The 7,120-nt window shown below is 42.6% G+C and overlaps 1 long non-coding RNA gene across 1 annotated transcript; it reads right to left on the minus strand.

Annotated features, from left to right (window-relative positions):
* Positions 1 to 3,478: 3,478 nt before the first annotated feature.
* On the minus strand, positions 3,479 to 6,897 carry LOC116653554 (uncharacterized). Its single transcript, XR_004307667.2, has 2 exons — positions 6,759 to 6,897; positions 3,479 to 3,718 (listed from the first exon to the last, which is right to left on the minus strand). It is a non-coding gene; the product is annotated as an uncharacterized LOC116653554 (long non-coding RNA).
* Between the last annotated feature and the right edge of the window lie 223 nt (positions 6,898 to 7,120).

Genomic DNA, 7,120 nt, shown 5'->3' on the forward strand with positions numbered 1-7,120 from the left:
GCTGCCATCTGTATATCCTCTCTGTTCCATCGTCTGGGGCATGAATAAAAATACTGAGAACAGCTCAACCTGGGAAAGGCTGTGCAGCACCTAGTCCCTCTGGTCTGCCTGGCAATGCAGCGTGCTCCCACACAGCATTCCTGCACCATTGCATCTTCCTTGGACTACCTCTCCCAAAACTACCTTTAATGACAGATTTTCCTTTTCTAATGTTTGCATTTACTATTATCCATTCGCTGTTTGTTACAATCAGTTCTGAGAGGGGAAGCCTAATAAGTGCATAATTTGCTTAATCTGCTTCCTTTACCATTTTAGTGGCAGAAAAATCGTTTGCCCCTCCCTCCTCTCCTGTCATAGCCAAGACAATCTCTCTGCAAGTGGTTCAGAATAGTACATAGATGTATGTTAGTCTTATACAAAGCTTCCAGCCATAGTTGAGATCTTTACATGCATTTCTTGGGAACCCTTACCTATTAATTCTTTGACCTATCCTTTTAGCGCTTCTCTTCTGAAATCTTTTACCTGATGGATACCCCATCACGCTGTCCCATGATCATCCTACCAGGCCCTGATGTCAGGCAAGCTAACCCCCAGCCCTCAGTAACACTGTGTTTTCAGTGTTGGAGACAGCTGTCACTTCTTTAAAAGCACCTTACTGATTGTGTCAGGAGCTATGACAGCAGTTTTGTGCAGTTTTCCCACTAAAGCCACCCTCAGGTCTACTTCTCTCTACAGTCACAACCTTAGGGTGAAATAGAGTGATTTAGCCTATGATGCAATAAGTTTTCTGGGGCCTCCACAGCAAAGGGCCTGTGGACAGAGCTCTCTAACTCCTCACCTCCAGAGGGAAGTTGGAATTTCAGGCTCATTAAATTGCCCTGTCATGACAGGAGCACTGCAGCTGATCTAAACCCTACCCGGACAGATTAGGAATGTGTCAGATGCCAAATCCCTCAAAAAAGTTCTAATACCTTACTACTCTTTTATGTGGTTTAAGTCCTGTATTTGTTTTTGGAGCCAAAAGACAGTGCCAGGAAAGAAGACGAAGCAACCTTTGCCAGTCCTCCCTTTGTAAACCTTCCTTGCACAGTGGGAAGCAGGAGAATTTACTTTAACTAAAGCCAAGTCAGTGGTTTAATCTTTGTAAACATGTCTTAAGTGCTCTGCCTCTTATCTTTATGCCACGGCATTTGTATCAAAAAAAGAATGGGTGAAAAGCCATTCAGACAGAAATATCACCGTTCTGACATGAAAACTGCTCATTAGTCACTGTTGGTGGAGGTGAGTGTCTGTGCATGTCTATACTCTGCTGGGTTGTTGAACTGGCTACTGGTGGCCCATTTTGCAAACATGGGCTGCTCCTAGGAGTGCCAGCAGGCCTCAAAAAAAGAAAAAAAAATAGAATTATAAAATTGTACTACTGAAGGTGTTTTGTCTACTAAGATCTGGAAAACTTTGACTCTGGCTCCCAGAGGGGCCAGGTGTTTTCTGTATCATGCAGTCAACTGGGAAAAGAAGTAAGGGATACTTACATACAGTGAAGTAAGGGATACTTACATACAGTAGATATAAATAGTATATATTGCCTTATATATACACTCTATATAAGAATATGCATGTAGATAGATAGATAGATAGGTAGATAGATAGGTAGATAGATCAAATAAATAAATAAATAATAACTCCATTGAGCAAGAAGAGAGATCTGGGGGAGGGTCTTCAGTGACCTTGCATGCAAGGCAAACACTAAGTAGAAATCAGTTGTGGGAAGTCAACTGGTTTCTGAAGGAGGCTAGGATTGGGCGAGGAGGCTGGGGTTGGGTTCATAGGAAGAAGATGATGGGCACTGACATCCCAGAGATGCAGGCAAGGTCAGCTGACATGACTCTGGTCTTCTCTGACCCACTAGGACTGAGTCTCATCTGTTTGGGTATCTGCACCTGGTGGTGGTGTGCATTCTGAAAATGTATGGTGTACCACACAGTAATGATCTTGCTGCATGCTTTAGCCAACAGCAAAAGCTTTGACAGACCTCTAGAAAGCATAATGGCCTGTTTTCTTGGCCTCATCTGAATTTTCTGTGCTAAAGTACCCTGAGAAGAAGGCAGCCATTTCCAGGCATTATAGATGACAATTTCAGTGCTACATCCAAGTGGGAAATCTATATTAGATCTTCCCTTTAGTACAGCAGAGAGACTGATTATAAGATGAGCAATTACCAATGACTTGAGTATAACTGCCGACAGTGGGATTATATTTATTATCTCCAAACCAAATGAAGTCCAATCCAATAAAGGATATTAGTTGAGCCTTAAAGAGTAAATTTCATTTTAGCTGAAAACAATGCTGGGAGAAATTCAACTGGGAAAAGGATTTTATTAACAGGAAAATCCGGATGATGATTGAGAATCATTGGATAATACTTAAGTGGATGCCCAAGAAACCACACCCAGGAAAGAAATCTGCAGTCATTAAATAGCTTGCCTCAGAAGGGAAGTAAAACTTCTCATGCATATGTGTACGTGGATCCCAAGAGAAAAAACAAAAACACTTAACGAGAATATATGTAAATAAGAAGGTAGGATTTAGGGAAAATTGGTAGAAGGAGCAACAGGTCACGAGCAGAACCATGACAAGCAGAGCAGAGGAAAGTTGCCTGCTGAGTATTCCGTTGTATGCTTGGAATTTTTAAGTATTTCCAGAACATAAAGGATCTTAACAATGACATGAGTCCATTAGAAGATGGAAATAGTAAAACTGCCAATAATGAAAAATAAAAGGAGGCTTATTCTGTAATATTTATGTTTTATATCCAGGGGAAAAAAAAATCCTAATCATTTATTCATGTCAGTGAACAGTAATCACATACTTATTGTTCTAGTTGTAATCAAAGAAGAGGTTAAACTGCAGATAATAAAGTCGGGCAAAAAGCTGAGTAACCTGTATCCAACAGACTGAAAAAAAAATCAACATGGCCAAAGAAAATAAATCTTAACACACTGGGGAAGTTCCAGATGCCTGGGAGAGAGCTTGCCTGATAAATGGCACAGCCCAGATAATTTGTAGACCCATCAGACCAGCACTGATCCCAGGGTTTCAACTTGGTACTGCACAAGATTTGAATCAGGCAACAAGAGTAATATAGACTGAATGGGCACATGCCAGATGCACTGATGATAAGCAACGTGTGGTCTCTGAATATGCTTGCGGAATGGATACACTCATTGTTTAATGACATTTCTGGTGTGTATATGTTTGTGTGCATAGCAGGAGAGAGAGCTGAGGGAGAAAGGGCGTTGATGTTCATGAGATTATTCAGAAATACAGCTCAAGAACATACTGGGAAATGTCCCTGGTAGAGAAAGGTCTAAAGGGACCATCAAAGCAGGATTTGGCTTGATTACAACCTGTAGACTTTAAGTTAACAGCTGCCTGTATATGCTGTTTTAATGTGGCAGACAAAGAGACACAAAGTGACTGCAGTTGGAAATAAATCTTTAATTAAAATTAATTAAAAATGGAAATAAAAACAATCACTTGAGCTACTAATACTGGGTTAAGAATGTGTATACTGGAAATGTTTCCAAAATGATCTATTTTATTCCAGCCATTGTCTTTGGACTTGAAGCAGGAACTGATGTCAGCAAGTCCTGTGGTCCACGCAAAAACGACATTGGCTTGAAGGCTCGTGGTGAGTCCCCTTCTTAAAATCTATGACCTGCAAAGAAATGAAAGCAGCGTTGCACACTGAGGGACCCAGTCTATGTCAGGTGCCTGCCAGAAGAGGCCCCACTTCTAGTGAAATAAGTGATTTCTGAATTGAGGAGACATTTAATTTAAGAGACTGAAAGTCATTTAGGTGTAGTGTAGCTGGATGGGATCAATCAGCCTGGTGGTCCAAAAAAACACAGTGCAGTAATTGAATGATAAAATCAGTGAACAGCTCAGTGGGAGAAGGGTGGTTTTTCACTGTCTTCAGTACACTCCTTAGCACATCACGTTCAAATAATTCCTTGGACTGAAAGTGATACTCCTTATTATATAGATTAGACTCAGCCATTTGGGACAACAGGGCGGTGGAGGAAATATTAGGGTGTTTTTGCTTTGTTCCTTTTAGAGTCATTGTATCTGGCTGCAAAAATACCACTGAGCCAGTTGGCAATATTACCAATTCCCAGTAGCACCATTTCACTCCCTTTCTGCACAAAACTTTCTATTATTATTTAATTATTTATTTTTTTTTTTTAAAGGAACAATGATATGCAAGGTAGAAGAGACTATGCAATGTCTCCTTGCTAAACCAGCTCAGGCTGGAAATTAACTGGTAGTGGGGGACATCTGCGGACTGTCAAAGATGGTGCAAATGTTGGTAAAAATCTTTGTGGCCACTGTGATTTGTGGATACCCGCCAAACAGAAACAAAAGCTTTTTCGTTTGTGACACACATAGTATTGTGGCTTGAGTCACACAGAGCCCTATTGTTAAATTATTTCTTCGTATTCATTTTGTAGATTCAAGTGGAGAAAGAGGCTCAAAGAGCTGCTGGGACACTGCCTGCCCTGTGTATGGATGAGTAAAGCAGTCTCTCATCTCTGGCTTTTCTATCACAGTGTTCTGTCCTCAGCCCCTTCTTCTCTCTCATTGCCTGTCATCTGGGGATGTGGCCACAGATGGTGGGGCCACATTTCAGTGCCCTGCAGGTTGCTGTGACCATAGGACCTCAGTGAGTTTTCAAGAACTGCTCTGGCCCTGGATGACTTATGTGTTTATTAAATCATACTGTAGTCCAAGCTACAGCAGCAATGCCAGTGGCAGAGCCAATCTGGGTTCTTAAGCCTAGCTGCATATCTCAGTCACACCTTTGTTTTTCAGTGAAACTCAGTCAGTCTAAATGCTCCTTTTTATTAGCATTGATTACGTATTTTCTCAACAAAGTTTATCAATGAAAGTAAAACCAAAACAAGCCATTTCTCTGTAAGTAATCTGATTTAGGGGCTGACAAATCTAGGAACATGATGGAGCGAGACAAGGATGCCATAGCTATGCATTTCCAGGTCCATACTGGAATGAGACCAAGCATGCGCACACCCGTGCAAGGTGCGCATATACACATGGTTGGCCATAATGATCAAAAAGGCAGGCAAAAATACTTGTTCAAACAGAGACAGCCCAAATAACCTAATCCTGTCCCTTTCTGTTGTGACTCAGGATCAAGGGCTATTAGTGGGAAATAAACACAGAGATGTTACATGAGAGGTGGGCCCATGCCAACCTTGTGAAGTTCAACAGGACCAAGTGCAAGATCCTGCATCTAGGGGCATTTCCAAGTGCAGATAGAGGCTGGGTGGAGAATGGCTTGAGAGCAGCCCTGAGGAGAAGGATTTGGGGGTGTCAATGGATGAAAGACTCAACATGAGCTGGCAATGTGTATTTGCAGCCCAGAAGGCCAACTGTATCATGGATTGCACCAAAACAAGTGTGACCAGTGAGTTGGGGAAGGTGATTCTGTCCTTCTACTCTGCTCCTGTGAGACCCCATCTGGAGTACTGTGTCCAATTCTGGGGCTCCATAAATGAGAAGGACATGGAGCTGTTGGAGCAGGTCCAGAAGAGGGCCACAAAGATGATCAGAAGGATGGAGCACCTCTACTGTGAGGACAGGCTGAGAAAGCTGGGGATCTTGAGCCTGGAGAAGAGAAAGCTCCAGGAGGACCTTATAGCAGCCTTCAAGTACCTGAAGGGGGCCAACAGGAAAGCTGGGGAGGGACTTTTTATAAGGGCATCTGACAACACAGAGATGAGGGGCAGAATCACCTCCTTCACCCTGCTGCCAACACTTTGGAAGCAGCCTAGGATAGGGTTTGATTTCTGGGCTGCAAGGACACATTGCCAGCTCATGTCCAGTTTGCCATCCACCAGGCCTTACTGAAGCCCGGATGGATAACATCAGTGCTCTTCCCTTGTCTGCTGATGCAGTTACACCATAAAAAGTGACAAGTTTGGTCAGGCAAGACCTGCCCTTTGTGAAGTCATGTTCATTATCCCATATTATTCTCCCTTAATTTCTTTTGCTTTGGCACAGCTTCCAGAAGGATCTGCTCTGTGATATTTCCCAGCACTGAGGTGAGGCTGACAGGTTAGTTGTTCCCTGGGTCATCCTTTCTACCCTTTTTAAAAATGAGTGTGACATTGCATGTGTGTTGGTACCTTCCCATAAAAACTAATGTGCAGTTTGCTGCTGAAAGTTTTTCATTAAGCGATGACTCCTGGTGCATGGAAAGTCAGCTTTCAGCTGTTGCACACTAGTAAGTGCCAGGACAAGCAGTGACACTTTCTATGTCATGCGCCACGTAAAGTGCACTCTCTAATTTGCCTGCAATACACAGCTCCCATTAACATCAGCAGGGCTCTTTCACTGCCTCTTTTAAAAGTACTTTCTACTTCACAGATGAACAGAAAGGAGTTTGGAGAAAAAGAGAGAATACTAATTTTCTTCTTATTAGGCCTGGATGGATACCTTGGGCATATTAGCTAAGCGTACCAACTAACATAAAACATTTAATTTGTTTCACCCAAATGCACACTCCGCAGATACTTCAGTGATGGAGTCTGCTGGCAGGGTGTCTCCCAGAGACAATTTATGTTAAACAAATAGCAGACAATATTACACTTGCAGATAACAGACAAGTGTAGCTAATACATATAGATTATCAAGACTAAGCCATTTTGAAAATCAGTTTATCAAAAATTAGCTCATACCTGGCAGAGGCAGCAATGAGATCTCTGGCCATGATGAGGTCAAAGAGGACTTTGAGGCCTTTTGTTGAAAGCTTGAGTGCTGTGTCTGGCTCAGGAGGCTGATTTAGCATTTGTCTGCAATGCAGCAAAACTGTCCTGGCTGAAAGGAAGAAGAAGTTATGCTGACAGGCCTTTCGTCTCCTGTTCTGATGCATATCTGATGTGCATGGAGGCCTGCAAAGTCAACTTGCCACTGCCCTCAGCAGTCCCTTGTTACTACAGATGATTAAGGATGATACCATGACAGCACCATCTGTTGTAATGGGCTTCTCGCTCAGCACTGACTCCTCTTATCCTGGGACAGTCTAGGCCTGGTAAATTTG

Source organism: Coturnix japonica, chromosome 1, assembly GCF_054131305.1.
Source record: "Coturnix japonica strain WE chromosome 1, WE-NBRP24, whole genome shotgun sequence".
NCBI classification, from domain to species: Eukaryota; Metazoa; Chordata; class Aves; order Galliformes; family Phasianidae; genus Coturnix; species Coturnix japonica.